At 48.0% G+C, this 24,718-nt stretch overlaps 1 protein-coding gene across 1 annotated transcript in view; it reads left to right on the top strand.

The window, feature by feature from the left end:
- Nucleotides 1–7,208: 7,208 nt before the first annotated feature.
- The window catches only part of YPEL2 (yippee like 2), a 50,572-nt gene continuing 33,062 nt past the window's right edge, over nucleotides 7,209–24,718 (top strand). Inside the window, exon 1 of the mRNA XM_081890764.1 lies at nucleotides 7,209–7,334. The gene's annotated coding sequence lies outside the window, so the exon portion shown is untranslated. The remainder of the gene's footprint in view (nucleotides 7,335–24,718) is intronic.

Genomic DNA, 24,718 nt, shown 5'->3' with positions numbered 1-24,718 from the left:
ATCTCAACGGTTGTCAGGATTAGCTGGGCTGGATACCCAAATGGGGGAGCACCAGCAAGATTACTATCTAGCTCAATCTGACATTCATGCAGGGTGGGGTTGAATTGTCCAAACAAGCCATCTGCCAGTTGTTTTCAAAATGGTGCTGGTTGGCTGCTTTCCCGTTGTTACAACATGTGGTTTTTCCTGGGAATTCCTTCTCAGGCTAGCTGAAATGTTGATGCATTAGATGTGTTCTTTCTTGCTTCGCTGGCACGTTCCGTTGTGCTTGCAAACTTTGAAGAGCCAACAGATTCGGGGAAAGCAAATGATCTTAACACATCCTGGGAGCTGGGCCAGTGTTCTGAACTGTGGTGTTAGATCTCCGGTAGCTCAAGTGGCGTTGGCAGTCCAGGCTGCTGAACTCCCTCCAATCTACTGACAGTGATGTTTAAAAAGGTTACTTGCTGGTGGGCATGTGGCGAGATCTCGTGGAAGCGGCCCCTTCATTTCAAGAGGTGCAAGTAGATAAATAGGTACCGCTCCGGCAGGAAGGAAAACGGCGTTTCCGTGTGCTGCTCTGGTTCGCTAGAAGCGGCTTAGTCATGCTGGCCACATGACCCGGAAGCTGTACGCCTGCTCCCTCGGCCAATAAAGCGAGATGAGTGCTGCAACCCCAGAGTCGGCCACGACTGGACCTAATGGTCAGGGGTCCCTTTACCTTTACCTTTAGTTCAGGCCGGAGACAGAACTCTCAGGAAACTGGATTGTCATGATGATGATGATGATGATAGTATTTATACCCTGCCCATCTGGCTGGGTTTCCCCAGCTGACTCAAAGCATTTGTCCATCTAACTACTGTTGACACAGAGCAGCAGTGCCTCTCCAGGGTCTAAATCTAAAGAGGACCCTGTGACCCTTCTGCTGCTGTTGGACTCCTTATCCCATCAGCCCTGGCTAGCTCAGCCAATGGTCAGGGATGATGGGAGCTGTAGTCCAACTGTGACTTTAAATCACCACCTTAACCACCCCTGGCCCAGAAGTCACTGGTGTGTACACTCACCCTTTCACCTCTGATAAGCAAGGGAAACAGGTTACTGGTTCCAAAACCTGATTGACTAGAAATAGAGTGTGTGTTTGTGTGCTTAAGGATGGGGGGAAAGTTTGGTTCAGTCCACATTTTGATGCAACCAGCCCCTCACCTAAAGGGCACGTTCCAGAACAGGATTGGAACCGAAACACTGCTATTCTTTTTTTGAAACGCGTAGTTCTCCAAATTTTACAATGTGGTTCTCCCACCAAAAACATGCATATTTGGGGGAAGGTGCTTAAAAGGGGGAAAAAACAACAGTGAGAATTACATTTAAAATGCACACTCTAGGAGTGTGCTGCATTAAAAAAAATGTATATAGAAGGAGAAAGGGAGACTGAGGTGGTGGTGTTGTTTTTTTTAAAAGGTCCCACAATTAAAAAACAACAACACACAAATGGAGCAAACGAGGAATGGAGCAAACTGGGAACAGCAGATTAGAAAAGTCAGAAACTGAAATGGACATTCATTCATTTAACCGCACTATACCTGCAGCTCTCACAACATAAAAATCACAGTATAAAAAACACAAAATACATAATAACAACAAAAACAACCTACATCACAGGGGGTTAAATGAGGAGGGGAAGAAGAACCATGTTCACGTCACTCTGAGCTCCTTGGGGAAAAGGTGGGATATAAATGCAATGCAATCAATCAATCAATCAAGCTTGTGTGTTTTATTTATTTCATAAAATTCATATACTGTCTGATTACACAAAAACCCTGTATGCCATTTTCAAAAGGGAAAAAAAGTTATAAATAAAAAACAGCTATTTGAAATTTTAAAAAATAGTTAAGCACAATCATAAGATAAAGCAGTTTAAAACCTGTTTCCCCTCCCCTCTCTGAAGGGAAAACCATCTTCCATTGCATTCTGCTCCCTTTCAAAGCCTCCCCTGCCTGCCTCCAGGCCCCCCCCCCCGTTGTTTCCAGAGCGTTTGACTGGGGAGGGCTGCATATAAAACAAGAGTCAGGCCCCTCTCTCTGCCTCATTGTCTTTCTCTGCATGGAAACCTTGCCTAGATGATCCTGCTTCTTCTGGCACCCAGTGGTGTAGCGTGGGGGGTGCAGGGGGGGCCGGGCGCACCGGGCGCAACATCTGGGGGTTAGGGTTAGGGGGCACAAATCCATGGGTTAGGGGGCGCAAACCCACGGGTTAGGGACACAAATTACTTGCCTTGCCCCGGGTGCTGACAACCCACGCTACGCCACTGCCGGCACCCAAAGAATCTTGGGCACAAAGGGAGCTGTCCGTTGGTCATGTGTGCAATGCAATCCCTTCATTCATTTGCTGCACAAACTATGATCAGAGCTGTTTTAAAACGGTGGGGGGCGGCACTGGCTGCCTGAAGCTGGTCCTGGGTTCAATCCCAGGCACTTCCAGGTAGGGCTGGGAGAAACCCCTGCCTGAAATCCTGCAAGAACTTCTGCCAGGCGGTGTAGACCAGGGTTGATGAACCATTGACTCTCCAGATGTCACCGGACTCCAACTCCCATTATCCCTAACCACTAGCCATGGTGCTCAGGGCTGATGGGAGTTGGAGTCCAATAACATCTGGAAGGTGCTAGTTAGACAAAGGCTGTGTGTGATGTGCTCAGTTATTTCTCTTCTGCTGTCTTTACTGCCTTGCCGTTATTGCATGCTAAACACCCATCAGTCTCAAGGTTTTGTTTTGACAAAGATAAAGGGCTATAAATTTTTAAAACAGCATAAAAATGAAATGTTAAAAGTATCTGTCTAGCGGGGGTTGGAAACAGCAGACTTGAAACAACAGGGGCCTGGTCAAGCTCCAACACAGTAAGAAAGAGAAAAGTCTTGCGGGACCTGCAAAGTCCAACAGATTCATTTCATTTCATTTTTTCCCCCCATTATGTTTTATTAATTTTCAACATACACAATAAATACACAATTTCATCTTTTCTCTTATCTTTGTCAACTTCCCACCCCGTTTTCCATAGAGTTTCTCCTCTTTTGCTGCACCCTGTCTTCTATCTATTAAATCATAACCACAATACTATAATCTAATCATTTCTGTCGCTCATAGCTCAAATCCTGCTCATGAGTTCATCCTACTATAATATTTCTTTAAATAGTCTAAAAAAGGCATCCATTCTTCCATAAAACCCTTGCCGTTAGATCCTCTTAGTTTTGCTGTTAATTTTTCCAGTTCTGCATAGTCGCATTATCTTACTTATCCATTCTTCAGTCCAACTGACTTATTTATGGCATCACCTTTGTGGACTAGAGTCCTGTTCGTCAGATGCGTGAAGCCTTGTACTTGGTGGGTAGCTGTGATGCCTATAGGGTCTGGTAGGGCGGAAAGCAAGGAGCCCAACACTAGGTGGCGCTAGAACCCTTATTGGCAGAGCCAGGACTTCCTTTTATTTGTCCTAAGTTTCCAAACACTCAGTCTTCTAGTGTTATGAGCAAGGGAGAAAAACCTTTCTCTGCCCACTCTCTTCATGCCATGCATAATTTTATAAACTTCTCTCGTGACACCTGTTATGCTGTTGCTGGTGAATTGCTGTTTTGGGTTCGGAGGTGATCTGCAAGGAATCGCAAGTCCCAAGGCCAGTGAGAGGGGAGTATAATTATCCAGATTCTGGATGCTAGTGTCATAGGCTGAGCTGGATGGCTCATTTTGAGTTGCACAGCACGTAAGAACAGCTTGCTGTATCAGGCCAAAGGCCCAGCTAATTGAGCATCCTGATTTTACAGTAGCCAACCAGACACTTGGGAAACCTCAAGAGGGACCGCAGCCCAAGAGCACTCTCCCCACTGCCTGCCCCGCATTTTCCAGCAACAGGTATTCAGAAGCATTATGGCTTCTGCCAACTCTGGAGGCAGGGAATAGTCATCATGGCTAGTACAGTCGTACCTTGGAGGCCGAACGCCTTGAGAGTCAAGCGTTTTGGCTCCTGAACATTGCAAACGTTCCGGTTTGCGAACATTCTTTGGAACCCGAACGTCAGGTGCAGCTTCTGCACCTTCCGATTGGCTGCAGGAGATCCCTGCAGCCAATCGGAAGCCACGCCTTGGTTTCCAAACATTTTGGAAGTCGAATGGACTTCCTGAACGGATTCCATTTGACTTCCAAGGTACGACTATAGCTGTTGATCGTGGAACCTCTAAACGTTGTTGTGTTGGCATCCTTCTGTCTTGGGAGACAGTGGAGAAGTGCATCTTGGGGGGGCAAAGTCAAACTGTTGGAGAGTTACAGTGCCTGCTGTGGCTGTAGAAACCGATGCGGGAGAGACATGTTTTGTTGCAGTTGGGGCAGAGGAAGGCGTCTGGCTGTGCTGATGCAGGTTTATTCTCTCTGCGCTCATCTTGGCTGTCATTCCTCCTTTGGTTAAGCCAAGCGCAATTCTGACTCCCACAACCTTAACAAGTAAGTTCGAATGATGCAATTCAAATTGTTCTAGGATTGGGGTTGGGCTGGGGGTCTCTTCCAACCCTGTGGTTTTTACAGCTGTGTAAGGTTTGAGTCTGCAGAAGAGGATAGTTTTATTTTATTGTATTTTATTATTTTATGGTCAAGCTAGTGTCTCATGTCAAACAGATAGTGTGGCACACAGATAGTCTGGGACATTCTCTTTTGTTGGAACCTTTGCATAACTAAAGAGTTGGCTGGGCACAAGTGATTTGTTGCCATAGGAGCTAATAGCTGGAGACCCTTCTGGAAGGTGAGCTGGAGAGAGCCTGTTTTTCTTTCTCCCCTCTCCCCTGGAGGTGATGTTATTGCTAGAACAGGGAGGCTAGAAACAGAGGAAACTGCCTTCTTCTGAGTCAAACAACTGGTCCACAGAGCTCAGTATTGTCTACACTGACTGGCAGCAGCAGCTCTGCAGTGTTTCAGGCAGGGGGCATTCCGAGTCCTACCTGGAGGTGCCAGGGACTGAACTAGGCACTCTGCCCACCTGGGATTCCCAACAACTGGTCATAACCTGCATCAGCCCCAGTCAGCATGGCCAACGGTCAAGAATGATGGAGGCTGTAAGCCACAACATATGGAAGGTTTGGGAAAGCTGTCCTAAGCAAAAGAATAAAGGTAAAGGGACCCCTGACCATTAGGTCTAGTCGTGGCCGACTCTGGGGTTGCGGCGCTCATCTCACTCTATTGGCCGAGGGAGCCGGTGTACAGCTTCTGGGTCATGTGGCCAGCATGACTAAGCCGCTTCTGGCGAACCAGAGCAGCGCACGGAAACGCCGTTTACCTTCCCGCCAGAGCGGTACCTATTTATCTACTTGCACTCTGACATGCTTTCAAACTGCTAGGTTGGCAGGAGCAGGGACCGAGAAACGGGACTTCACCCCGTTGCGGGGATTTGAACCGCCGACCTTCTGATATGCAAGTCCTAGGCTCTGTGGTTTAACCTACAGCGCCACCCGCGTCCTAAGCAAATGAATAAAAGGACACAAATCTTACCTCAGAAATGGCAGCATTCCGAAAGGAGTAGGAGCACATTTCAAGGTGTCAGGGCATTCCCCACTGATGTTAGAATGGCCAGGCTTGAAGGATGGAATTTCAAAGGAAGGCTCATGAGTGAAGCTGCTACATTGCAAATACTGGAGACATCCAATGCAATTCATTTGGGACTTAATAGAGACAATGGTTTGCAGTTGTAAATTCACTCAGCACTACCAAGTCAGTTTGTTTCATAGCCTATCAACTGCTTCCCTAAAGAGTCTCTGCTCATCCTGCCTGCATTGTAGCTCTAATCTGAATGGTCACTACCTGCGTTTCTGGCATTTCTGTTTTCCTCTGACCCCACTGCATACAACTCTCCTTCTACTGCTATGAACGTGTGAGTGTGCGTCTGTGTATACACCCCTGTAACTGAGAATCACCGCCATATATGGGGATGAAGTAGACTCTAGTTCAGCACAACTTGGGGCGGAATAACAAATGTGTGCTCCTTCAACGTGCCACAAGACTCTTTGGGGTTTGTTGTTCTTGTTTTGCAGTAAACAACGGCAAGCGGAATTCTCCTGATTCTTATCTCCTGGCCAAGCCTACAATCCTAAACCCAATTAACTGGGGTGGCGGTGGTGGAAATAAGCACCATTTAATCCAATGCAATTTACTTCTAAGTAATAGACATCACCTTGCCATCAAAGGTCCCTATAGTTAAAGCTATGGTCTTCCCGGTAGTGATGTATGGAAGTGAGAGCTGGACCATCAAGAAGGCTGATTGCCAAAGAATGGATGCCCATGGAGTGCAAGAAGAGCAAACCTCTCCATTCTGAAGGAAATCAGCCCTGAGTGCTCACTGGAAGGGCAGATCCTGAAGCCGAGGCTCCAATACTTTGGCCACCTCATGAGAAGAGAAGACTCCCTGGAAAAGACCCTGATGTTGGGAAAGATGGAGGGCACAAGGAGAAGGGCACGACAGAGGAGGAGATGGTGGGACAGTGTTCTCGAAGCTACCAGCATGAGTTTGACCAAACTGCGGGAGGCAGTGGAAGACAGGAGTGCCTGGCGTGCTCTGGTCCAGGGGGTCACGAAGAGTCCGACACGACTAAACGACTAAACAACAACAAATCCAATGCAATTTACTTCTGAGTAATAGTCATAGGGGTCCATGGGGTCACGAAGAGTCGGACACGACTAAACAACAATAGCCACAGGACTGCAGATCGGCAACTTGGGACACCCGCGCCTCGCACGATTCCAAGCCGTTACCTGGGAGCAAGCCCCATGGAGGTGAATGGGACTTGCGCCCGAGGAAGCCCCGCTCCTCCGCCTTGGCTCGGGATGCTGCACCCCGCGGCCCCTTTAAGGCGCGCTGCGTTCGGTTTGTTATCTTCCCTCCCACCTCCCATGCTGGCGGGGCCTCCGCGCTTGCCATTGGCTGCCTGGCCGCCCAGCTGTTGTCTGCGCCTCTCAGCTCCCTCTTCCTCCGAGCTGGGGGGGGACAGCCCCGGGAACCCAACCCGCCGCCGCTTCCCATTGGCCCCTCGGAAAAAAGGGGGCTGCGGCCGCCGGCAGCCAACCGGCTGGGTGTTGCTAGGTGCCAGGGCGCGCCTATTGGCTGGCTTGGGTGGCCATCAGAGGAGCAGGGGGAGGGCCCTCGCCTGCCCTTTATATAGGGGAGGGGGGTTCGCCAGCGGGGGTTGGAAATCAGGGGCGCCTTCGGGGAAAGGGGAGGGAGCTGCAGAGCTGGAGGAGGCTGGATCTCTCCAGGGGGGCCCTGCTCCTTCTGCGCGCCGCTTGCGTTGCGGGACGCTGGAGAGGCTCCAGCGCCGGGCAGGTGCGGGTGAGTGCAGAATTGGTCCCGATCGATCTGTGTGCTGCTGCTTTTTTATAATATCAAAATGTGGTTTATATATATGTATATATATTGCGGGGATCCAACCTCCAGAAAGCGGGGTGGTCGGGGAGTGGAGGCGCGCCAAGCACTTGGAAATCCAGGGATCCCGGAGTTCTAAATTACGCACGGTGCGGGGCGCAGAAGGAAAACAACCGCCGCCGTGCGTAATGAAGAACAACTCCGGGATCCCGGGATTATTTTGGGAAAGCGGGCGGGGAGGGCGATCCTTCTGGCCAGATCCGACTCTTTCCCGCCGCCGCCGTCCTCCCTCCCCCCCCCGCCTCCGCCACTCAGTCCAGGAGGGAGATCGGGGGCTGGATCGGCGCCCAGAGGCCAAATCGCCTGGGAAGCTGGGGATGGCGCGCGCCGAGCGAACCGCAGGAGACGTGACGGCCCTGTCTGGAGCTGTGTTCCAGCCTCGCCAAGGGTCACTACTTAATACCCGGTGTTATTACGCTTTTAATCTCCTGCTGCTCTCCTCCTTCTCCCTCTCCCTCTCTCTCTCTCTCTCTCTCTCTGTCCCGACTCTCCCCCCAAAAAGAGCATCTCTAGGGCTCCCTGGATTCCTGCTTGTTTTCATTTATTTCCTCTCCTGCCCACTTTTTGAATTGGGAAGCTGGGTTGGGAGGAACCCCCATTCTGTTGGCACAATGCAATGGCAGGCAAGTCTACTCGGAAGTAAGCCCCCTTGGACGCCGGTGGAGCTTGCACTCCCATGGGTTGTGCCCCGCGTCAGGCGCACTGGGATGGACCCATTGAAATAAAACGAGCGTGGCTCTTACAGACCCATTAATTCCAATGGGTCTACTCTCGAGTAGAACTTCGCCGGTTGTCATTCCTCGTAACTGCGTGTTGCAGCCAGTACTGGATCTGCTCAGAGTAGGTCCATTGACTACAATGGTCCGCGGCTGAGCCTCTTCCGCTTGAGGCGCATGTGTTTGAGACCCAACTTACTTACGTGATAATAAGTTGCTGTAAACTGATTTTAATGTTGTGCTTCGATTGTTGTAAGGACCTTTAGGGTGAAGGGCCGGGTATAAACGGCCCCCATTAATTTAAATAGGTCTACTCCGAGTAAAAGGTAGTTGACTGCATCCCTGTGTTTAGAGGTGCAGCATTTTTACTGAAGGAAGCCTAGATCTAGCAGCTCCCCCCCCTTCATTTTTTTCCAGGTTTTGAAATGGTTTATTTGCTGCTGTTTAAGCTTTTCCACAGGTCAACGTGGAATCAATGCGGAGCCTGGGCAGAGGGCTGGCTTTCTCTTGTTTTGATTCCGGTTTGCGTCAATCTCCAGGGCTTGATTTATCAATGGTACTGTGCAATTCGAAAAAGGATTTGGAGAGGGTGCAATATACCAGAGTCCTGAGGACCCGGAGTGAGGCTGCTTTTCAGAAAGTCTCTCTCTCTCTCTCTCTCTCTCTCTCTCTCTCTCTCTCTCTCTCTCTCTCTCTTTCTCTCTCTCTCTCTCTCTCTCTCTCTCTCTCTCTCTCTCTGTAGCTTGTGGGGTGAGCTGTTCACAATTATGGCTGGGTACCTATTTCCCCATTTATAATTTCCATGATTACAAAACTGACTAGGGAATGCATTTAGGGCGGAATAATCCGCCGCAGCGTTAAGCCGCAACAGTGTTTTAAATACGTTTCAATCTCTGCAACATCTTGCAACATTTCAGCCCTTGCTTCCTTTCTCCTTTTGCCACAGACCCATAAGTATCAGGTTGCTCTTATGCCCATTTTACACATGTGGAAGACTGAGCAGGGGAGCCAGTGTGTGGCGTGGCCAATTTGGCCAGAACTCCTGGCTGTTTCCCAGATCCAAAAACCCTGGAACAGATCTCTGTGTTTGGATCAAAGTTTCTTGGCAGTGGATTGGCACCTGGTTTGTGTGTGTTTGGTTTCAGGAAGGACAGAGGTGCCTTTTGCAAGACGTGTGTCCTAACGTGCGGGGGCGGGAACTGACTGAAGACTTATTTCCTTGGCAGGGCACTGCACAGACACAAAGGCACTATATTTCAGGGCAAGCCTCTTTTCAAGCTTGACCAACATTGTAACCCTAGCATGCATTAAATAATAAAAGTGAGACAGTGACTGTATCGCAGATAGCCCACACACCTGTGGCGAGTGAGTGTTAGCTCTAGGTAACCAAGCTAGGAACATGGTTGGGGCAGGAGTCAGTACTTTTCCCCCTGCACCCCAGGGACTGATGTACTGCAAATGAATAACTTTGACCTGTGGGGGCAAAACAGGCCACTAAATGGATTTTGTGGAACAGAAACATTGCTTGTGAACTTTGCAAGGCTGGGATTGAAGTAGCAGGAAGTTGCATCCATCCATTCACCCCCCCCCCCACCTTGCATCTTCTCTCTCTCTCTCTCTCTCTCTCTCTCTCTCTCTCTCTACTTGGATCACATGGGACTTAATAGCCCAGGATGAGATTTTCCTCCATTTAAGGCCAAGAAAAGCAATCAAGCCTTCAAGACTTTCTGCAATTCAGGAAAGTCTACCCAGCGATTTAGATGGAAGCTGTGGGGTGGGGTAGTTGACACCCTTCCTCACAGTGTAGTTCATGGGTAGGCAAACTAAGGCCTGGGTCTGGATCCAGCCCAATAGCCTTCTCAGTCCAGCCTGCAGACTGTCTGGGAATCAGCATGTTTTTACATGAGTAGAATGTGTCCTTTTATTTAAAATGCATCTCTGGTTTATTTGTGGTGCATAGGAATTCGTCCCCCCCCCAAAAAAAAATAGTCCGCCCCCCCCACAAGGTCTGAGGAACAATGGACCGGCCCCCTGCTGAAGAAGTTTGCTGACCCCTGTTGTTCACACCCTGCAGAAGTTAAGCTGCTAACTTCTGTCCTCCTCTCTTCCTCCTCTCCCCATCTGCACCCCCACGTGATTCTGTTTCTATTTATTTACCAACGTTGCTGCTGCTGTTGCTCTCTGGTCTGGTGCTGCAAAGGGCTTAAGGGTGCTACGCAAAAGAGGGAGGTGCTATTTTTATGTACGAAATTTCCTCTGCTGTGCAAGGAAGGGGGGTGTTCCCATGTTTTAACAGAATGGTGCCTTTCCTTTTGTGCATCTTGTCCTTAAAACAAGAGGGGGAACCCCCCCCCCAATTTCACCCTGCAGAGGAGATAAGGATATAGGAAGCTGCCTTATATATCAGATCAGCCCTTTGCTCCATCTAGCTCAGATGCTCATCCACTGAGCCCCAGCTCTTTCCCTAAAAATAAAATAAAAAAAACCAAGATCCCAGTCCTCATGGCTTTGAGTTCAGAACAGTTCTAATAGGAACATAGGAAGTTGCTTTGTACTGAGTTAGGTCTCTGATCCATCTCAGTATTGTCAACAGTGGCTGGCAAGGAGTCTCTCCCACCCAGCCTTGCCTGGCGAAGCAAAGGAATGAACCTGGGACCTTCTGCATGCAGGGCAGATGTTCTTCCACAGAGTTATGGCCCCTTCCATGCATTGACCCACAGTCTTCCAGTCCACATTTATCAGAGCTGGGTATGAAGAGATCCTGCTCTTATAAAGACAAATGCTGTTCTTTCGGATTCAAATGTATGTCAAAAGTAGGGGGCGAAGGTGAGATGGGGGGGGAATCAGAACCCTATGCCAAAAGAAGCTGGGTTTTTCAATGTCTGTACACCATACAACCTTTTCTTTTCATCATTCATTTTCTTTACATGATTTTCCTTCTGTCCATCATGGGGGGAGACAGTGGGTCCCTTTCCCCTTAGAAACTCTACTCAGCCATCGCTAGCTCCTGAGACTCCACCTACCGATCTGCTTTCAAGCATCCCTTTCCATGAGGACAATAAACTCTCTTAAAAGTTCACAATTTTTAATTTTTTTTAAAAAAATGTTATTCCCATAAAAGTTTGCTTCTCTTTGCCCTGTACTGCAAATAAATCCCCTTTGGCACAGAATCACAGCAGTCATGTGCCCCCGCCCTCATTTCAGACTCTGCTTCCAGCAGGGCAGATGAAATTAAGAGCCTGGTGAAGCCCTAGGGATTTTATTTTATTTTTTAAAACATGCAGATGCAGTCGCTGGCTTTATCTCTCCCGTGGGGGCCGAGGGAGACAGCAAATGTTCTGTCTCTGAGTGCATGTCTTGAAGGCAGTGGTTTCTGAGATACAGACAGAAGGGGGAAATCCTCAGGCGGGGAAATAAAATAGCCAACAAACTCCTCTGAATTGCCCTCAGAAACAGGCCTTGCTGCAGTGACAAAGAGGATGGTTGCTTGATCGTGCACTTTCATACATACAGTGCAACCACAGAAGGGAGCTTGGTTAGTGGAAACTCTGCTAGGATAAAAATAGCACCCTGATGGGGATGGATTTGACTAGAGGGACTCAGGTTCAAATTGTGTTGGGCAAGTTGCTGCATCTCAGCCTAGCCTACCTTGAAGGGTGGTTGTGGGTTTTGAACAAGCCTAAGTGTGCTACCAGGGACGCAGGTGGCGCTGTGGGTTAAACCACAGAGCCTAGAACTTGCTGATCAGAAGGTCGGCGGTTCGAATCCCCGCCACTGGGTGAGCTCCCGTTGCTTGGCCCCTGCTCCTACCAACCTAGCAGTTTGAAAGCACGTCAAAGTGCAAGTAGATAAATAGGTACCGCTCCGGCGGGAAGGTAAATAGCGTTTCCGTGCGCTGCTCTGGTTCGCCAGAAGCGGCTTAGTCATGCTGGTCACATGAACCGGAAGCTGTACGCTGGCTCCCTCGGCCAATAAAGCGAGATGAGTGCCGCAACCCCAGAGTCGGTCACGACTGGACCTAATGGTCAGGGGTCCCTTTACTTTTACCTTTTTAAATGTGCTACCATAGCTTCTGTTTAAAGCAGCCTTTCTCAAGCTGTTGGTCCCCAGATGTTGTTGAACTACAACTCCCATCACCCCTAGCTAGCAAGGCCAGAGCTCAGGGATGATGGGAGTTGTAGTCCAACAACATCTAGGGACCCACAGGTTGAGAACCGCTGGTTTAAAGCTATTTTTTTAACATAACAGCTTGCTCTGTTTAAGAAAAGATCTCCTTTTCTTTTTTAGAACCTCAATGTGGTAATCAAACTGCACATCAAGGATCCGGGGCTCTTGGGGTTTGGAGCTCAAATACTAGCTTACTATTATAGAACGTTTTACATCAAGTTTGGGCTCACAGAAGCAGCAGAATGAAGTGATAGCATCTGGAAGAGGAGTAGCTAATGAGACGCCTGCAGAACCTTGTTGGAGGACTACAACTCTCATCAGTCCCAGCTGGCTCGGCCAATGGTCAGGGATGATGGGAGTTGTAGTCCAGCAACTTCTTGAGGTCACTCCATTGGTTACCCCTCATATGGACTATACCACTTCAGACTTGTTGGGGGATTTGGTTTTTAAATAGGGAGCGGGGAACCTTCTATAGTGGTACCTCGGGTTAAGTACTTACCGTATTTTTTGCACCATAACACTCACTTTTTTCCTCCTAAAAAGTAAGGGGAAATGTCTGTGCGTGTTATGGAGGGAATGCCTACAGGTGGCATGCCTACGGATTTTCCTCCTCTAAAAACTACGTGCGTGTTATGGTCGGGTGCGTGTTATAGAGCGAAAAATGGGGCCTTCTGCTGCCGCTGTGCCGCCAGAGCACGATTTCTGTTCTCATCCTGAAGCAAAGTTCTTAACCTGAAGCACTATTTCTGGGTTAGCAGAGTCTGTAACCTGAAGAGTATGTAACCTGAAGTGTGTATAACCTGAGGTACCACTGTATCTTGTGATGAAGGGTGGAACAGTATATAATTTGTTGTTGTAGTTCTTCCAGTTGATGGGCAGGGCCAAATTTGGAAGTGGATAAGGCCACACACAGACACACACTGTACCTTTGAAACACATTCAAAGCACATTTCTCCCTCCCCTTAAAGAATTCTGGGCAATGTAGTTTGTCAAGGGGTACCCAGAATTCTTTGAGGGGAAAGAAAGTGCTTTTCAGGTATTGTGGCCCTAGACAAACATAGTCAGGCATGCATGTTAGGGGTTCTCCACACTGTGCATTTAATGCATGTGGCTCCCCCCACCCCAGTAATCCTGGGAACTGCAAGTGCTGGGAATTATAGACCCATAATGGGGGATCTAAATTTCCCAGGATCCTCTGGGGGAAGCAGTATCCTTCAAATAGATGTGCCCAGAGATACACACAGGTGTCACAATACATATAGGGTAGAGTTACCTCTTTCTAACTGCAACACCCCCACCCCACCCCCTAGAACAGCCCCCTGCCTCCTGAAGTTAGGTTCGAGAACAAGCTCTTGTTTGTTTTTCCAAGACTGGTTAGAGTCTGGGGGTGAAGAGAGGGGAGTCTGTGGGCCTCATCTGTGCTGGCACCTACTGGCCTCTGATTTAAGTGATTCCCCTGTGTGTAAGCCCCCCCCCCCAAAAAAAAAATATCATTGCAAGAACTGAGGTGAGGGAACATCTCCTTAATGTTCAAGACCTGCCATTTCAAGTTCCTGCCACCTCCTCCTTGCTAATCTTCGGTAGTAGTAATAATAATAATAATAATTTTTTATTTATACCCGACCCATCTGGCTGGGTTTCCCCAGCCACTCTGGGCGGCTTCCAACAGAACACTAAAATGCAATAACCTATTAAACATTAAAAGCTTCCCTAAACAGGGCTGCCTTCAGATGTCTTCTAAATGTCAGGTAATTGTTTATCTCTTTGACATCTGGTGGGAGGGCGTTCCACAGGGCGGGCGCCACTACCGAGAAGGCCCTCTGCCTGGTTCCCTGTAACTTGGCTTCTTGTAGCGAGGGAACTGCCAGAAGGCCCTTGGCACTGGAGCTCAGTGTCCGGGCAGAACAATGGAGGTGGAGACCGGACCAAGGCCATGTAGGGCTTTAAAGGTCAGTACCAACACTTTGAACTGTGCTCGGAAACGTACTGGTAGGCCTGTGGTCACTGTTTTGAAGATTGTGGGGCGAGTGGTCTGGGCTTGTGGGAAATATGTGCCTTGCCTCAGTCCCCCTAGTGCATTGGGGACCTGACATGTGCTCTTGAGGGCAGGGGGTGAGCTTCCTGGCTTGCAGTCTGGACTTGCAGGCAGGGGTGATGTTTTTTTCCATACCCTGCATGTGATCTCTCAGCTAGCCTTGAGCTGTCCTCCATTGGAAGCAGATTGCTGGGCAAGGTAGATTTAAAATCCTGACCTGACACCGCCATTCTTATTTTCTTAAAAGAACAAAAGCCATGCTCCCAGGCCTCTCTGTCTGGTTTTTGGCACCCTCGCCAGCCCCACAGCCCTCACTACCATTTGCTTCACACCCCTTGCGAGTGTCTCTGGCAGGCTGGAGTCTGTCCCTGACGTGTAGTATTTAGTTATGCTCCATCTTTTGTTAAATGGGACTCAAGGCAGCTCTGTCCTTATTGCGTTTATATCTCACCTTTCCTCCAGTTAGATCAAGGTGGATTACGTGGTTCTCCCCCCACCCCCCAGATTTGGTCCTCACAACAACCCTGTGAGGTAGATTCGGACTAGCTCAATGTCTCCTTCATATCTGAAGCTGGAATTTGAACCCTGGTTCTCCTAGGTCCTAGTCTGACACACTTACTACACACCAGATGTCGTCTTTTTGCTTGCCTGGATGGCAATGTGGAATGTGGCCCTCAGAATATTAGAATGTGGCCCTCTGGCTGAAAAAGATGCCCCACCCCTGGCTGAAAGCATCTTTCCTGTTCCTTATCCAGGTGTCATGTGTGCGAATCACTGTGCTCCTGAGTCTCTGTCAAGGTGGAGGCGGGTGTGTGTGTGTGTGTGTGTGTGTGTGTGTGTGGAATGAACTTGTCTAACAACCCCAGGGCAGCACTGGAGACGGCTGGCTAGGGGCTGGGTTCCTCTTGCGTTGAGGCTGAGGCAGCAGTCTTCCTACCTGCAGATTCTGCGTCTCTCTTGGCTCCAGATTACCCGCTGTCCCTGGCAACCCATTTAATTAATTAGCTCATCAGGCTGATGAGGATCCTGGCCCAGGGTGGGTGGCTTCAGCAGCAGAAAAGGGGCGGCAGCTGGTGGGAGGTTGACCCTGCAATCTTGGCATGTTTTGCACCCAAGACCTGGCAGCAGGGCGTCTTGCTTTGAGCCAGAGTACTGGCTAAACCACAGAGCCTAGGGCTTGCCAATCAGGTCAGTGGTTCGAATCCCCACAACGGGGTGAGCTCCTGTTGCTCTGTCCCAGCTCCTGCCAATCTAGCAGTTCGAAAGCACATCAAGTGCAAGTAGATAAATAGGTACCACTCTGGCGGGAAGGTAAACGGCGTTTCCATGCGCTGCTCTGGTTTCGCCCGAAGCGGCTTAGTCATGCTGGCCACATGACCCGGAAAAACTGTCTGCGGAAGCGGACAAACGCTGGTTCCCTTGGCCTTCTGGAAGAGTAACAAGAGCACATGCAAAGTGTTTTGCCACTTCATCCTAGCCCCATACAGTTGGGGCTGGGGTTGACTGTGGGGTTTTGAGTCTCACTTGACTCAAAAGTGAGAAGCCAGAAGGTTTCCATTTTAGAAAGTTAACGTCTGGTGGGATATTCTTCTGCGATATTTCTCTTAACTTTCTATAAAAAGCTCAGAAAAGTTTTCATTGGGGTTGGTCAGTCTCTCTCCCCCCCCCCCCCACTGCTGGAGGATCTGCATTTTCTGGTGGGAGGTGATCTTTTGGGAAAAGGTAAAGCTTCCGGGTCATGTGGCCAGCATAACTAAGCCGCTTCTGGCAAACCAGAGCAGCACACGGAAACACCGTTTACCTTCCCACTGGAGCGGTACCTATTTATCTACTTGCACTTTGATGTGCTTTCAAACTGCTAGGTTGGCAGGAGCAGGGACCAAGCAACGGGAGCTCAGCCCGTTGTGGGGATTCGAACCGCCGACCTTCTGATCGGCAAGTCCTAGGCTCTGTGGTTTAACCCACAGCGCCACCCGCGTCCCTGATAATCAGTATAATTTGACTTAATTCGACTTTTATGGCGGTGATTTCACTCTCCATTAAATCACTTTCAAAGTATGATCTGCTCGTTACAAATGTTTCCCCCTGCCCCACGTGGTGTTAGTGTTACGGTTCTTCCCCAAACCACCACAACCACCCTTCCTCCTGGCCTATCTAGGGTCAGGGAGTTCCACAGGTCAACGGCATCTATGCCAGCTGCGACTCAATGAATGATATACGACAGTGATTCTGCAGGGAGCGCAGAGATAAAAACTTGGTTGTGCTTCAACCACGGGGATGGGGGTTGGGTGGCCGGGAGAGGGAGGGAACCACCAGGCCCTGATCACTGTGATCACTTGAATTTAATCGGGATCTCTGCTGCAGAGGCTTAGTGAGCTATATGGGCTAATGAGGTTACAGTGTGGTTTACGTGTAACGCAGTCTGTCCCACTAACAGTGCATCGAAAAGTAATTTCGTCTCTTCCACGCAGGCACCCTTTTTTGTGTTCTCTCATTCAGTAGTATTGTGGGTCTCCTCCCCTCCCCCCCCCACAACCATTGCTGTGATTTGGGAGTTAATAGCTGGTAAGTGGAATCATATAACTGTAGGGACCCCCAATGGTCATCTAGTTAAACCCCGTGCAGGAAAGTTATGGATCAGAGTTGATATTCCCTTTTCTTGTTGTTTAGTCGTGTCCGACTCTTCGTGACTCCATGGACCAGAGCATACCAGGCACTCCTGTCTTCCACTGCCTTCAGTTTGGTCAGACTCATGTTTGTAGCTTTGAGAACACTGTCCAACCATCTCGTCCTCTGTCGTCCCCTTCTCCTTGTGCCCTCCATCTTTCCCAGCATCAGGGTCTTTTCCAGGGAGTCTTCTCTTCTCATGAGGTGGCCAAAGTCTTGGAGCCTCAGCTTCAGGATCTGTCCTTCCAGTGAGCACTCTGGGCTGATTTCCTTCAGAATGGAGAGGTTTGATCTTCTTGCAGTCCATGGGACTCTCAAGAGTCTCCTCCAGCACCATAATTCAAAAGCATCCATTCTTCGGCGACCAGCCTTCTTGATGGTCCAGCTCTCACTTCCATACATCACTACTGGGGAAACCATGGCTTTAACTATACGGACCTTTGTTGGCAAGGTGATGTCTCTGCGTTTTAAGATGCTGTCTATATTCCCTTATTCTCACAAATAAAAGATGCCTTCCATAGTTCCAGTTACAGATAGGTAGCCGTGTTGGTCTGCCATAGTCAAAACAAAAAAAATTCCTTCCAGTAGCACCTTAAAGACCAACTAAGTTAGTTCTTGGTATGAGCTTTCGTGTGCATGCACACGAAAGCTCATACCAAGAACTAACTTAGTTGGTCTTTAAGGTGCTACTGGAAGGAATTTTTTTTGTTTTAAATAAAAGATGGGGTGTGTTAACCAGTTCCTGGGCTGATCCATTCCAGACAGTAGATAAGGAATGGCAGCATTAAATGTTTCCTCCTCCCGGTCAATTAAAAAATAATCCCTGCACTTAGAAAGCTAGCATGTTGGAGAGAAGAGTTCTAGACACTGATGATTATTTTATGAATGATTGCTAAGGATGGAGTTATTCTCCTTTTTAGGGGAGAATGTGTACCCAGCAGCTTGCAAAGCTTTGAATGCGCAGTAAAACAGGAACCGTAAAATAAAATAACACTTGATACAAAATGCATGTAAAATAGCAATGAAAGTTAAGTGGTTTTAAGGAGCACCCAGCATTAAAATCAGGGAACCACAGGCTGGTAAACCCTAAAATCAAGCATATGTTAATAGATAGGTATTCATTCAGCAGCTGGCTGGAGAGTAAAATAAAAGGGGCTTGGCGGATCTCCCTGGATAAGATAACTCTGTGGTCTTGGTGCCAACACTAAGAAGGTCATGCCTTGGTCACCGACCTGTCTGATCTCGTGTAGGGGTACCAGGGCCTTTGATACTGATCTCAACCGGCAGACAGATTCATATTTTTATTTATTTCAAAAAATGCTTACAGCTGCTAAATTTGCTTAAGTGAGCTTGATGGCCGTTTTGTTGCAAGGGCTTTGCAAGCATTTGTTATCTTGGTTTCTCCTCCAGGAAGCCCCCTCTTTACTTCTGAGTATCTCTGTATCAGTAACATAATATCAATAATGCACAGCCTGCGACAGACCTGAATGGATTGAGCAGGTATCTGGAAAGTCCCGGTGATTGTGGGGTTCAGGTAACTGAAAGACTTAAATTTATCAGCCCTCTTAAGTTCATTATTATGCAGACAGTCTGCATAATAAGTAGCAAGGCATCCAGAATATTTTATATTGAACTTGACTCTGAACAGACTTGCTCTGTCTTTGTCTTGCCTGACAAACTGATCTGCTTCAATTTGTGTTTTCTTTGGGGAGGGGGAATTCATGGTGCAGAATTTAAGTCTGCACAGAGACTGGGGTTTTGAGCTCTTGCCTCCCCCCACCCAAAAAAACCCCCCAAGGTATTGCATTATTCTGTGGCAAGCGGGAAGTATTTTGTACATGCTCAGAGGTGTTCATGCTATGCTCCGTGCTGGGGTGCAGGGGTCAAATAAGGTGCATTATGTGGCCTCTGTGGATCATAGGAGCAAATTGGCTTAATTTGCATATGTGACTGTTCTTCCTAATGTATTCTTTTGCCAGCCAAGGTGGAAAACTGTCTCTTTATCCCACCCCAGATCCTGCTCTGAATTCTGACAATCTTGAAATTGTGTTGCTTACCTTGAAACCCCCTTGTCTATAGTCGCCAATGGTGAGAACAGCTACATGCAAGTGAGTGGAAAAAAGAAAAATACCCCTTTTCTGTATATTGGAAGAGAGTTGGCTTTCCTTTGCCCTTTCATGAAGTCAGTCACAAATGACATGGCAGATTGTTGCAGATGGCTAGGGCAGTGGCATAGCGTGGGGGGTGCAGGGGGGGCCGGCCGCACCGGGCGCAACATCTGGGGGTTAGGGTTAGGGGGCGCAAATCCACAGGTTAGGGGGTGCAAATTACTTGCCTTGCCCCGGGTGCTGACAACCCACGCTACGCCACTGGGCTAGGGTACTTTTAGGAAAACAGGATAACAAGAGCTATTACCTGACAGAAAGAAATCTTACCATAGCGAATAAGACATGTGAGTTTTAATTGATTGATCAAACAATTAAAATTTATGTATGGAGGGGGCGAAGGATAGCTATCAAGCAAGGAGAATAACTTTTTAGGTGTGTCTGTGTCTTCAAGTAGGCAGGGTCTTAGAGCAGGGGTTCCCAAAGTTTGGTCCACAGACTACCAATGGACCACAAGTTTCATTCAGCTGGTCCTCAGTGGATCCGCATTCAATATTAATATTATTATTATTTTTTTAAAATGTGTTTGTAATACATCTTTTATTTCCTGTCTAGTACTACAGTTTGAATTCTGTGAAATTCAGAATAGTAATACTGTACAATAAAATGCAATATATAAGAAGCAATAAATATAATTTTATAAAACGTACAGCATCTAGCACAGTGTCTTACGATTGCTGCAAGAGGCAGAAACATTACGTGGACTGTCTGTGATTTTCAAGTGGTCTGTAGAAGAAGCCCTAGGACCTAGAGGGATTTTCTTGAGCGAGAGTAAAGATATAATACTTTCTTTAAAAAAAGTTTGTGCTTCCCATCCATCCTAAGTTTCTATATAGACATGCTCAAGAGGATGCCACCTGCATTACTTTCCCCCGGCAGTCAGGAGGACTAGACACTTTGTGACTTGTTTTTCTTCTTCTTTTAATGGAGACAGGATTACTTTACTAGTGACCCAGCGTTTAATACATGAAAATATGTATTTTGAATCTGATGCTCAGATTAGTCAGGGGAACGGCTTGTACCAATCGGCTGACTTGCTTGAATACTGGAACCATATGATTAACCTCTGCAGACTTAACCTGTTAGGCTGCCTCCAAGGCCAGAAACCTGCTGTAAAAAAAACAACAAAGCAGAATGATAGGATCTGAACCTGCATGTTGCCAATGCATAATATATCATGGATAATTATTGTTCTTTATATCATCATTTATTACTGGGGGTTTGGGGGGGAATGTATGTACAGCACTTCCTAGGATAAACCCTGAATATACAGCCTTTTCCTGGGATCAGGCGTTCTGCATCCCAGCTATCCCAAACATAATTCTTGTGTTTTGTAAGTGGAAAGGAAAGGGCAGGTGTAACCTTGGCTGCCGTGTCACCAAAGCAGACAGGAAACAGGAGGGTAATGATAATATTTAGCTCACCCACACCTTCCGCATGACAGTGTCCAAAGTCATTTGGCAAGCCTTAATTAGTCTCCTTTTTCCCATCCCAACTAAATTTGTGACTGCCGTTCTAGGCTCAACAAGTGGGCGATGTGTTTGTGTGTCCAAAACACCAGGACTTTGGGTGCCCACTGGAGCACGCTGGATCCATAGTAAAGTAATCCTGTTAGAAGAAGAAGAAGAAAAACAAGTCGCAAAGTTGTCTAGTCCTCATGACTTCAGGGGGAAAAGTAATGCAGGTGGCATCCTCTGGAGCATGAAATCAAAGACGCTGAGCCAGCAGAGCTTCTGGAGGGCAAGGTTTGAAGAAAGAGGATAGAGGAGTTTCCAGGCAAGGCATCTTCCGATGTTATACAGGTGGGAAAAGGCTGCTAGACCTGACCATCCTTTGGTTCAGCCCATGACTTTCATCTATGTTGTAGATCAAAATATTGTACACTGCCATCCGTTACAAAAAAGTTGTTTATAACATTTGTGCATGCCATACACACACAAAAAACTGGGTTAAAAAAAATTAAAACCAGAGGTCAACTAACCTATTGCAGAAAGGTAATAATGGTCACTTAGCGAAGGATCTGAAATATTTTCCTTGAAGCTTGAATTCGTTTTGTTCTGGATTGTTTTATTTGATGTTTTAAAGTGTTGTCAACTGCTCTGAGATTTTTCTCTCTAAAATATAAAGCAGTATAGAAATGTAATGAATACTATTACTACATAAATTTCACTGGGGTGGGAGGAGGAGGCACCTAGACCTTCCGTCATGGCAACTGCGACCTGGGTTTAAGGTGCCATTTGGCAACTAGCTTATACAGTGGTACCTTGGTTTTTGAACGTAATCTGTTCCGGAAGACCGTTCGGCTTCTCAAATGTTCGAAAAGCCTGAGACACAAAGGGCGGTCTGCAAATTTACAGCGAAAGTTGAGAAAAAAACAGTGGTACATCAGTGGATGCTGATCGACTTCTGAGGCGCATTCGAAAACGGAAGCATTTACTTCTGGGTTTATGGCGTTCGAGTGCCGAATCATTCGTCAATGGAGACGTTTGACAGCCGAGGTACCACTGTATATCTGAGTTTCTAACAATGACATTCCATTGATAGGTGATTTTTCTGCTCCCACCCCCGGCCTGCACTCCCAATGGAGGCCGGTTTCACCAACCTCTGGGTATGCCTCTGGGTACATGTTGGTACAGTGGTACCTCGGGTTACATACACTTCAGGTTACAGACTCCACTAACCCAGAAATAGTACCTCAGGTTAAGAACTTTGCTTCAGGATAAGAACAGAAATCACGCGGCTGCAGCGGGAGGCCCCATTAGCTAAAGTGGTACCTCAGATTAAGAACAATTTCAGGTTAAGAACGGACCTCCAGAACGAATTAAGTTCTTAACCCAAGGTACCACTGTACACAGAACTCAGTGGTAGGCAGAGCCAGAAACACAGGGCCAACAGATTATACAGTAGTACCTCGGGTTACATACGCTTCAGGTTACATATGCTTCAGGTTACAGACTCCGCTAACCCAGAAATAGTACCTCAGGTTAAGAACTTTGCTTCAGGATGAGAACAGAAATCACGCGGCCGCAGCGGGAGGCCCCATTAGCTAAAGTGGTACCTCAGATTAAGAACAGTTTCAGGTTAAGAACGGACCTCTGGAACGAATTAAGTACTTAACCCGAGGTACCACTGTAGTTTTGTCTCCATCCTGAGTTCTGCAGGAGATTCAGGAGGAAGAGGAAGGGGTCCAGAAGGTGCCCTGTAAACTGGTTGCTAGGCAGACAGGGACAGGCTGAAGTTGGTGGGTCCCTAATGTACCAGCTTTGCCAGGTATGAAACTCATCTTTCTAAGAACAACAGAAGCAGCCACCTCCTTTTCCTGGTTCTGGCAACCCAGGCTGGCGTTATTGCTGGCGAGCAGAAAAATAAAGCAAATCTGTGCTCCCAGTGACACCAGAGCAGGGCAGCTGCCTCCGGTAGGCATGTCTGTTTCCTGGCTCCTGGGCCCCCCACCGATCAGATAATGGTTGCAGACAGATGCAGACAGATATTGGAGTTGGGATGCCAGACTGCCAGGGCAGAGGTGGGGGAGTGAGAAACTGAGCAGGCAGGCAGGCAGGAAAATATAAAACAACCAGTGATTTGGTCTGCAGGGCGAGAAAAGAGAGAGAGGGAAAATTGCAAGCTGAACTGATTTAGAAGACAAAAGGGGATCTGTTTTCTCTTTACATTTAAATGAGGCGGGTGGGGGTGGAAAACCAGCTCAGCAGTCTCAGTTGGTAACATGATATGCCAAGCCTTAAACTGAATGGACTAAATATATATCTAGCTCTCGTAGGGCAAAACATAAAATAAATTGGAAATGGATGGCAATACAGAGTTGGTTCCCTGCATATCCACCCCCCCCGCCCAATCCTAGGAAAGGTGATGTTGTTTCACCTGTCTTTACAGGTGTCTGAAGGATGAAGATGAAGCTCAATGTCCTTCCATTGTTATATTTGGAGATCTGTTAAAGATCGCTGTCCTATTGTTGTTTATCTGAATCATAGGGGGCCTGGTCCAGTAGGACAAGCTGTACATTGGCCCACCAACATTGGCCTCCCTCCAGGGCTTTCTTAAGCATATGCGGCACCGGGGTGCAAACATCTGTCCACCCCACCCCCCAGTTGCCCAGTCTCAGGCATGCAGGAGGGCAGATCCGGCCGGCTGCCTCAGCGTCTCACTGGCTCGGTCACCCCCGAACTCACAACACAGAGCCGCCCGCAGCCGAAGAGCCTGTCACAGCACTCCAACCAACTGGTGGGCTCTTCGCTGGACTCAACTCTCGGGCCCCGGACTCTCGGCCTGGCGCCCCTGAGAGCCCGGTGCCCAGTGCCCCGCACCCCTAGCACCTATGGGTAAGATAGCCCTGCCTCCCTCCCTCCCCCCAAAAACACTTGTTGGGTCTTCTTACTTGCTTACTTAGTCATTGGCTCTGGCGCCACCTGCTGTTGGCCTCCATGCCTTCCACCCTGCAAGTCCTAATGGGCACCAGGCACTGCTGCCAAGAGGGTTGGGTTCCTCAGTTAAACACATGATCTACACACCTAGCTGAATTCTCTCTCTCTCTCTCTCTCTCTCTCTCTCTCTCTCTCTCTCTCTCTCTCACCCCAATCTGAATGGGGATAGTCTGGCTTCAGTGGCCCATGCTCTGGTAACCTTGAGTTCACCTAGTCTTCCACCTCCTTGAGGCTGTCTGTTCCACTGTCACACAGCTTGTACCATTGGGAAGCTTCTCCTGATGCTTAGTCAGAATTGGAGAACAAGTCCCTCTTCTGTGTTACAGCCCGTCAGACATTTGAATACTGCTTTGGTGCATTTATTTCAATTGTCTCTTCTCTGCAGGCCTCCAGCTCTGCCTAACATCTTCTGCCACTCCTATGCTGTGGTTTGCTTAACAAACCATGAGTTGTCCCACAGACAGTCCGACAAACCATGGCTTGTTTGCCATCTTTGTAATGTGGAGAGCATCTGGGCTGCTCCAAAAAAACCATGGTTAAGGACGGGGTGGTGGGTTTCACACATAACTGCAAACCATAGTTAAAACAGGTCAGGGTTCATAAGACAACAACAAACCCATGGTTCAGTCCCAGTGGGGCTTTTGAGGGTTGTAGGCCGAAACCTCTGGAGGTTGCCATGTTGCGGCAGGCTGTCTTAGGAGTAAACAAAGGAGGTCCTCTGGTTGGTGGTTGGATAGCAATTTGCTTTTCGTGGCTGTAAATGGATATATGCCACACCTCAGTGACTGCTTTTAAAACACTGTCAAGTAATTATACAACTTTGTGTTAGACCTGTCTTTTGGTGTTTTACTAGAGGTGTGTGTGTGTTTCAATATACATTGATCTAAGCTCTTGCAATTCACATTGCCTTGTTTTTGTTTTTAAAAAGACAGGTTAATGAAGTAGTAATCAATTGCTAATCTGTACCAGATCAACAGGTTCTGAGCCTCTGTGCTCCTTGTAGCTGAAGGTTTACGGCCTACCTCAAAGAGTGACCTTAATTTAAAGACTGGCCTCTTTAATCACTTAAGGTTGCCTTTCTTTGGATAGATAACGCAGTCCA

This window comes from Podarcis melisellensis (assembly GCF_964234715.1).
Source record: "Podarcis melisellensis genome assembly, chromosome: 15".
In the NCBI taxonomy this organism is placed as follows: domain Eukaryota; kingdom Metazoa; phylum Chordata; class Lepidosauria; order Squamata; family Lacertidae; genus Podarcis; species Podarcis melisellensis.
This window is presented reverse-complemented; position numbering and strand designations above follow the sequence as displayed.